This window comes from Coenobita brevimanus, chromosome 64, assembly GCF_032717465.1.
Source record: "Coenobita brevimanus isolate Jiangsu-jjx chromosome 64, ASM3271746v2, whole genome shotgun sequence".
Lineage (NCBI taxonomy): Eukaryota > Metazoa > Arthropoda > Malacostraca > Decapoda > Coenobitidae > Coenobita > Coenobita brevimanus.
In genome coordinates, this window is record NC_137017.1 from 30,392,033 (window position 1) to 30,400,723 (window position 8,691).

The 8,691-nt window shown below is 42.3% G+C and overlaps 1 pseudogene; it reads right to left on the reverse strand.

Annotated features, from left to right (window-relative positions):
- Positions 1–2,455: 2,455 nt before the first annotated feature.
- On the reverse strand, positions 2,456–2,574 carry LOC145404798 (5S ribosomal RNA; annotated as a pseudogene).
- Positions 2,575–8,691: the final 6,117 nt, after the last annotated feature.

The window sequence follows — 8,691 nt, forward strand, 5'->3', positions numbered from 1 at the left end:
TTGGTTACTACATGTTTTCACTGGACATAACTACCACTCCCACATCAATACTGTGCGCTTGCTGGAAATTCAGTTATATATCTATCTAATCAATCTATTGCCAGACATCTTAATCCTGTAAGGTGTGGCCACAAATTTCCTTCACACTGTCCTGTCCTCTGCCATCCCTCCAACTCTCACACCCCCTCTCATCTCCATCCCTCCAACTCACACCCTCCCTCCACCATATCTACCCACGCTCCTCCCTCGTACACACATTCTCTCTCCCATATCTACTTGTATCTACTCTCCATCCCTCCAACTTACACCCCCCCCCCCAATCTCTCCACTCCATCCCTCCATCTCATTCTTGGCTATAAAGTAAGAATAAGTGTCCTTGCTCAATTCAACCCTCCATAGTTACCTGCCTACAATAACAGACAAACAGGAGTGACAGGAGAGGCAGACAAGAGAAAGACAGAAAAGTGACATAAGAGACAGACAGATAAGAGGGACAGACATGAGAGAGTGACATGAGAGAAAAAGACAAGAAAGACAAAGACAAGAGGGACAGACAAGAAACAGGAAAAACAGACAGGAGAGACAGGAGACAGTATTATACCCATCACAACAGATTTCAACCTCTCCAAGCAGTCGTGGCCCCTCTGCTACTCTGAGTTCTCCAGGCAGTCTCCCTTCACTCCTCTTGAACCGCCATCACACTGCCATCTCTCTGGAACCCTGCTTTCTTGTACTTCACTTACACCCACACAAACCCAAGGCCGCCACAGGAACACCACTGCAATGATTGTAGGAACATAATACAAATTATTCACATCTAGAGTAGACAGTTATACAGTAAATAGCACTTCTTCTTCTACCTTCTACTTGGCCTATATTTTGCCTTACACAGTCCATCTCACACAGTTCAGTGGCAGAACAAGGTAATGCTATAGAGTACCCTTTCCACAGCACTTCTTCATGACTAGCAACATTCTACTGATCTACAGTTACAATTCAAAATTCATGATGCTATGATATTTTAAGCCAAAAAAGAAGGGCATAGCATCATATTCTAATAAAATTTTGTTACAGCCAAGTATTCAAAGTGGAAAGTTGTTTTTATACCTATAGCCACTTCTGAATCAGTCACTCATGCAAAAAAATACTAAGATGTGTTTGCATTTGACGAGCTGTAGTTATGAGTTAGGAATGAGTCTCCTTGGTTACTATTCCAATTTACAACTACTAAAATCTGACTGGTCACTCCCACAAAAAATACGAAGATGTGGTTGCATCTGAAGAGCTGTGGTTTTGAGTCAAGAATGTCTCCTTGGTTACTATTCCAATTTACAACTAAAATTTGATGCTAGTCATGAACAAGTGCTATGAGTCTCCTTGGTTACTAGCTTGCTTTTACTTTACCTTGGCCTAAAATTGCCATCTCTCCATTCTGAATGCTGAATTGTAATCAGATAAACACTAGAACATGATGCTAGTCACAAAGAAGTGCTATGGGATGACTCTACAGCCATACCATTGCTTTTTCCCTGCCAATGTGCTATGTGAAATAATTTACAAAGGAATGAACACCTGGGCAAAGCTATTGTGACAGTCTCCTTGGTTATTAGTCAAAACTGCCCTCCTAATCTGACTACACCTGCCCATCAATTAACTGGAAAGGGGCTAGGGATCTTTACAAAGCCTTGGTCATGAGTAAAGAATAAGTCTCCTTGGCTAATAGTCAGAATTACCACCCCTCCCTAATCTGACTGCTTTGCCATATACTGAAAATTATGAAGAGCCTCCTTGGTCATGAGTAAGGAATGAGTCTCCTTGGTTACTAGTCAAAATTACCATCAATCTGACTACTACTTGCCATCAGCTTATTGAAAAGGGGTGAGGGATCTTTACATAGTTCCTGTATGGAATACTAACCTTAGTTAGGGAATGAGTCTCCATTCCTATTTCCCTACACTTGGCCAAAAAGTAACTGAAATTAGGCTAAGGATCACTACGTAGGGCTTTGGTTGAGAGTCTCCTTGCTTACTAGTCAAAATTACCCTCCCAATCTAACTACACTTGTCCATAAAGTAACTGAAATCAGGCTAGGGATCATTACATAGGGCTTTGGTCATGAGTCTCCTTGGTTACTAGTCAAAATTACCTTTCCCATCTAGCTACACCTGGCCAACCACTGACTGAAAAGGACTTAGAGATCTCTGAATAGTTGCTGCATGGAATTGGAGCCTTGGTTAGGGAATGAGTCTCCTTGGTTACTAGTCAAAATACGCATCAAAAGCATCAATCTGACTACACCTGGCATTAACTAAAACAGAGTTAGGGATCTTTGAAAAGTTCATTGCCAGACGCCATGTATCCCAAACGGGGTGGCCAAGGGCTTAGAGTTAATTGTTTTACAGGGAGGGCCACTAATCCTCCACCAACCCCACTTCGACACGTAGGGAGAACGTTATGCCAACAGCATCTGGTGTTCCCAGGAGGTCACCCATCCAAGTACTAACCAGACCCAGCGTTGCTTAACTTCGCTGATCGGACGGGAAGCGGTGTACTCAACGTGGTATGGAAGCGCATGAAATTTGAGTCTTAGGGAATGAGTCTCCCTGGTTACTAGTCAAAATTACCTTTCCAATCTGACTACACTTGGCCAAGAAGTAACTGAATAAAGGGTCAGAGATCTATAAAGAGCCTTGGTCATGAGTCTCCTTGGTTACTTGTCAAAATTACTTTTCCAATCTCTACATTTGGCCATAAATTAACTGAAAAAAGGCTTAAGGATCTTTACATAATTCTATTCTTGCATGGAATTTTAGCCTTTGTTAAGGAATGAGTCTCCTTGGTTACTAGCCCAAATTACCATCTCAATCTGACTACACAGCCATAAAGTAACTGAAAGGGAGTAAGGAATCTTTACATAGTCTTTGCACGGAATTTTATGAACCTTAGTTATGGAATGATTTAATCTGACTACACCTGGCCAAAAAAGTAACTGAAAAGGGGTTAGGGATCTTTATGAACAGCCTTGGTCATGAAGCTCCTTGGTTACTAGTCAAAATTACCTTTCCAATCTCTACACTTGGCCATAAAGTAACTGAAAAGGGGTTAGGGATCTTTACGAACAGCCTTGGTCATAAGTCTCCTTGGTTACTAGTTAAAATTACCCTTCCAATCTGACTACACCTGGTCATTAACAGAAAAGGGGTTAGAGATTTTACAGAGAGCCCTGGTCATGAGTATGGAATGTCTCCTTGTTACTAGTCAAAATTACCCTCCCAATCAGGCTACACTTGACCATAAACTGTGAAGGCTGGGAATCTGTCACTAAAGACTCAAATTATTTTTAGAAATTAGCTGGGAAAGATATACCTAACCCCTCCACAAAAGCCAGGTGGAAGTAGTATGCTTAAAATAACAATAATAATAATAAGAGAAGACTGAGGGGGGTACAAGGAACAGCGTGGTGGACTGAAGAGGTGAGACAGGCTGTGGCACAAAAGAAGAAAGCATACAATGAATGGATGAGAAATAGGGGCGTGGAAGAAGTTGAGAGGCGGAAGAAAGAGTTATATGTAGAAAGAAAGAGAGAGGTGAAAAGATTAGTAAGAGAGAGCAAGAAGAGAGTGGATGAGGAATTTGGAAGGAATTTGAGTGTAAAGTGGAGGGACTGTAAGAAAATGTTCTGGAAAGAGGTGAAGAGAGAAAGACAGGGTGGAAGTGAAGTTAGCAGGGGAGTGAAAGATGAAAATGGTAGAATACTAGTGGAGAAGGGAGAAAAAGTGAGCAGATAGAGAGAACACTTTAAGGAACTGTTGAACATAGAGGATGGAAGTAATGAGAGTAAGTGGCTGGGGAATGGCTGGGAGAAGGAGGGTGAGAAGACAGGAAGAAATCAGTAGGATAGAAGTTGTGGAAGCAATGAAAAAAGTTAAACTGGGGAAAGCCCCAGGAATTGATGGAGTGTGTGGTGAAATGCTGAAGCATGGGGGAGAGAGAGTGGTAGAACGGATGTGAAAGATGTGCAGATTGGCCTGGGAGGAAGGTAGAGTCTCGGAGGATTGGAAGTCAGGTATAATTATTCCCTTGTACAAAGGAAAAGGGAGAAAAGAAGTATGTGGTAATCATAGGGGCATTTGTCTTCTTAGTATAATAGGAAAAGTGTATGGTAGGATACTTATTGACAGAGTTAGAGAAAGAACAGAGGAATTAGCTGGAGAAAAACAGGGAGGCTTTAGGAAGGGAAGAGGTTGTGTAGATCAGATATTCATTCTTAGATCTTTAGTGGAAAAGTTTCTAGAGAAGGGAAAGAAGTTGAATGCAGCTTTCATGGATTTGGAGAAAGCTTATGACAGGGTGGATAGACAAGGATTGTGGAAAGTATTAAGAATATATGAAGTAGATGGGAAGTTGTTGAATGCTGTGAAGAGTATGTACGATGGTGCGAAGGCTGCAGTGCGTGTGGATGGTGAACTAAGTGAATTTTTCTCTTTGAAGGTTGGGTTGAAACAGGGATGTGTCATGTCTCCATGGTTGTTCAATCTGTACATGGATGGGGTAATAAAAGAGATACAAGGTAGGGTAGTGGATGTTGGAGTGGCCCTGGTGAGAGAGGATAGTGTTTGGAAACTCCCGGTACTGTCGTTTCAAGATGATACTGTGTTGTTAAGTGAAGACGAAAGGGAGCTGCAAGGCTTGGTGGATGAGTTTGGGAGTGTGTGTAAGAAACGGAATCTAAAGGTGAAATGTAGGGAAGAGTAAAGTGATGGTCTTTGAGAGAGGTGAAGTCAGTGAATGTACAGCGAGGTTGGATGGTGAGGAATTGGAAAATGTGAGTACGTTTAAGTACTTGGGTAGTGTGATGAGTAAGGATGGAGGTTTGGAGGGTGAAGTGCTTGAAAGGGTACAGCAAGGAAGAAAGGTTGCTAGTTCTTTGAAAGCAGTGATAAGAAACAGGGAAGTGAGCATGCAAGTGAAAAAGTTACTACATGACAGTATTGTGATACCAACTCTAACGTATGGAAGTGAAGCTTGGACGTTGTTGGAAGGACACAAGTCAAGAGTGAAAGCAGTGGAAATGAGTTATTTAAGAGGAGCCTTTGGAGTCACATGGAGAGACAGGCTGACGAATGAGGATATAAAGAAACGTTGTGTTGTGGATGTGGATGTGATAGGAAGCGTTATGAGGAACACACTGAGGTGGTTTGGCCATGTGGAGAGGATGGAGGGTGAGAGACTGACGAAGAGAGTGTACTGTATGTGAGTGAGGTGGAGGGGGGAAGAGGGAGGGGGAGGCCGAGGATGAGATGGAGGGATGGGGTGGAGAGGTATATGAGAGAGGGGGGTGTGAGTTGGGATCAGGGCAGTGAAATGGTGGGGGACGGCAACATGGAGGTGATTTGTTTGTGGCCACCCCAAACAGGATTGAGGCATCTGGCGATAGATAGATAAAACAGAAGGTTCTGGCATATTCACCTAGTAAGTATCCAATTAAATGTCCCCCAAAGAAGGTTGTGGTTGTGGTAGTTGTGGTAGGGGTAGTTGTGGTTGTGGTAGCAGTCTCTCTACAGCTACATGGCCAATTACTGAACATCCAGGTCTTTTTTCTTCTTCTTCACTATCAGGCTGCCTTCTCCCCAACTCACACCCCTGAAAAAGAATATTCCTTATAAGCCATCACAAGAAAATCTCAATAAAAAATCAAAATATCCATACACAAACAAAACCACAATTCCACACACACAGACACCCCAAACTTCACACAGTCACCCCCAAATCCACACACACACACAAAATCTCCACATACACCCCCAATCTACACACACACCCAAACCCTACACACACCCAAATCCAAACACACGCAATCCAAACTCCACACAAACACCCCAATCTACACACACACACACACACACACAAAACTACACACACCCCAAGCTCCACATACATACACCCCACCCAGCTCTGTTATGTTACTTTCTTACCCTTTCAATCATCTGAGTAGGCTTTAGAAACACTCAGGCCTGTTTACAATACAAATTAAAATCAATATCACCACAGAAGCAATTAATGGAGAAAGGTAATTACTGGAGAGAAAAAAATACTTATTGGAAAGAGAAAGGAAAAATATCTTACCAAAACTGAGGACCCTTCCCCTGTAATTGCTGGAGCCTGAATGACCAAAAGCCGGCACATTCCACCTACCCCCGCATTCCTTCCCTCCCTCCCTCCCCCCCACTAGTTTCCTCCCCCCCTCCACCACCTCCTCCCACCCTTCACAGCCCCTCTTTCCTCCACCTCTCTCTCTCTCCTTCCTTCCTTCTCCTCCTTGTCTTCCTTTTTCCTTCCACCTCTTCCTCCACCCTGAAAGGCACTCTTCCTCCAATTCTCCTCCCTCCTGACATCCTTCCTTCCCTCCACCCCCACTAGTTCTCCCCCCCCCTCTTTCCTCCAACACTCTCTCCTTTGTCTTCCTTCCTCCTTCCACCTCTTCCTCCTCCCTGAAAAGCACTCTTCCTCCTGTCCCTCTCCCTCCTGACATCCTCCCTTCCCTCCACCCCCACTAGTTCCCCCCCCAATCTTTCCTCTACCTCTCTCTCTCTCCTTACTTTTTCCTTTTTTCTTTCCTTCCTCCTCCTCCTTCTCTCTCCATCTCTTGTCATCAATCTTCCTTCCCTCTTCCTCCTCCATGAAAAACACTTTTCCTCCATCCCCCCTTACCTCCTCTCTCCCCTCCATCCCTCCTTATGTCCTCTCTCCCCTCCATCCCCCCCCTTTCCTCCCCCCCTCTCTCATTAGACACACACACACACACACACAAAGTAAAAAATAAAATACAATCCATTACGGACAAGGGAATCACCTATACACAAGAGAAGGATATTTTTGAAGCACTAAAGAATTTCCAATCAGTTTTTAAAGAAAAAAAAATTTAGGAGGACTATGTGGAACATGCATGCCCACACACACTACCAGATATACAATTATCAGAAAAAGTAATACAGGAGGAGTTAAGTAAATTAGACAAAGGAAAAGCATATGGTCCTGATGAAATTTCATGTTGGGTGATACATGAATGTGCAAAAGGAGTTAAGTAAACCATTATCTTTAATTTTCAAGAAATCCTTGAGACAAGGTAAACTACCCGATATTTGGAAGAAAGCAAACATTGTTCCCTTATTCAAGAAAGGGAACAGACAAAATCCACTCAACCACTGACCAGTATCACTAATCAGTGTTGTAAGCAAGGTATTAGAAAAGCTTATAAGAAAAGCTTGGGTAAATCATCTAGACGAACACAATATCATAACAGAAAGACAGTTTGGTTTCAGAAAAGGAAAATCATGTGTTACTAATCTGTTGAGCTACTATGACAGAGTAACAGACACGTTACAGGAAAGAGAAGGATGAGTGGACAGTATCTATTTAGATTTCATGAAAGCATTTGACACAATACCACACCAAAGACTTTTATGGACACTGTACCATCAAGGAGGAATTCGAGGCAAACTGTATTTTTGGATGCAAGATTTTCTCATAAAAAGAGAAATGAGAACAGTACTAAGGGGAAATTCCTCATCATGGAAGAGAAGTGACTAGTGGAGTTCCACAGGGCTCAGTGCTGGCACCAATCATGTTTTTAGTGTATATAAATGATACAGAGAGTAACACTGGAAATGAAAGCTACCTAAATATGTTTGCAGATGATGCAAAAATACAAAGGAGAATTACTAACACAGACTCTTGTAAAGAGCTATAAGAAGAATTAAATATACTTCATAAATGGAGTAATACATGGCAAATGGAATTCAATGTGGACAAGTGTCATGTAATCAAGTTTGGTAAAAGTGGAAAAAGACCTGATTGGGATTATCTATCTATCTATTGCCAGACGCCACAATCCCGTAAGGGGTGGCCATTTGACTCTGAGTTATTTGTTTTATGGGAAGGGGCACTAATCTTCCACCAACCCACTTGTTGACACGTAAGGAGCACGTATGGTTTGGTTATATGGGTACCACCCAGCGTAGTAAATGGATTCTTGGCTTACAGGAAACCATTTGGCTTGTCACTCAATGTAAAGCCACCTGTAAAAGAAAGAAAAGCAATAAGAAGTGACAGGAAAGATTGGAGAAATATGAAGAGAGGAGGGCAGACACAGAAGTAGAATGATAAAGGCTAAGGAAGAAGTAGGCAGCTCTACATCAAGTGAGTGGATGATGGTCGCCACCACCTACCACAAATTGGGATTATAAGTTAGGAAATAAAACCCTACACACATCAGAAAGAGAGAAGGACCTAGGTGTGATTATCAATAACAGACTATCTCTGGCTGACCACATCAGTGAGAAGGTAAGGAACATGTATACACTGCTTGCAAATATGAGAACAGCATTCACATACATAAATCAAGACATGCTAAGAAAGATAATAAAATCATTCATCAGACCAACCCTATGCATCAGTGGTCTGGAGTCCTCATCTCAAAAAACACATAGAGAAGACCGAAAAAGTTCAAAGGGCTGCTACAAGATGGGTAACAAGCTGAAGGGATCTAAGCTACAAAGAAAGACTAAAAAAACTGAATCTACCAACACTACATGAGAGAAGGAAAAGAGGTGACATGATTATGCTATATAAATGCATATCAGGGAAGGAGAAAATAGACATAAATGATTACTTAACCTATGGGGATGCATC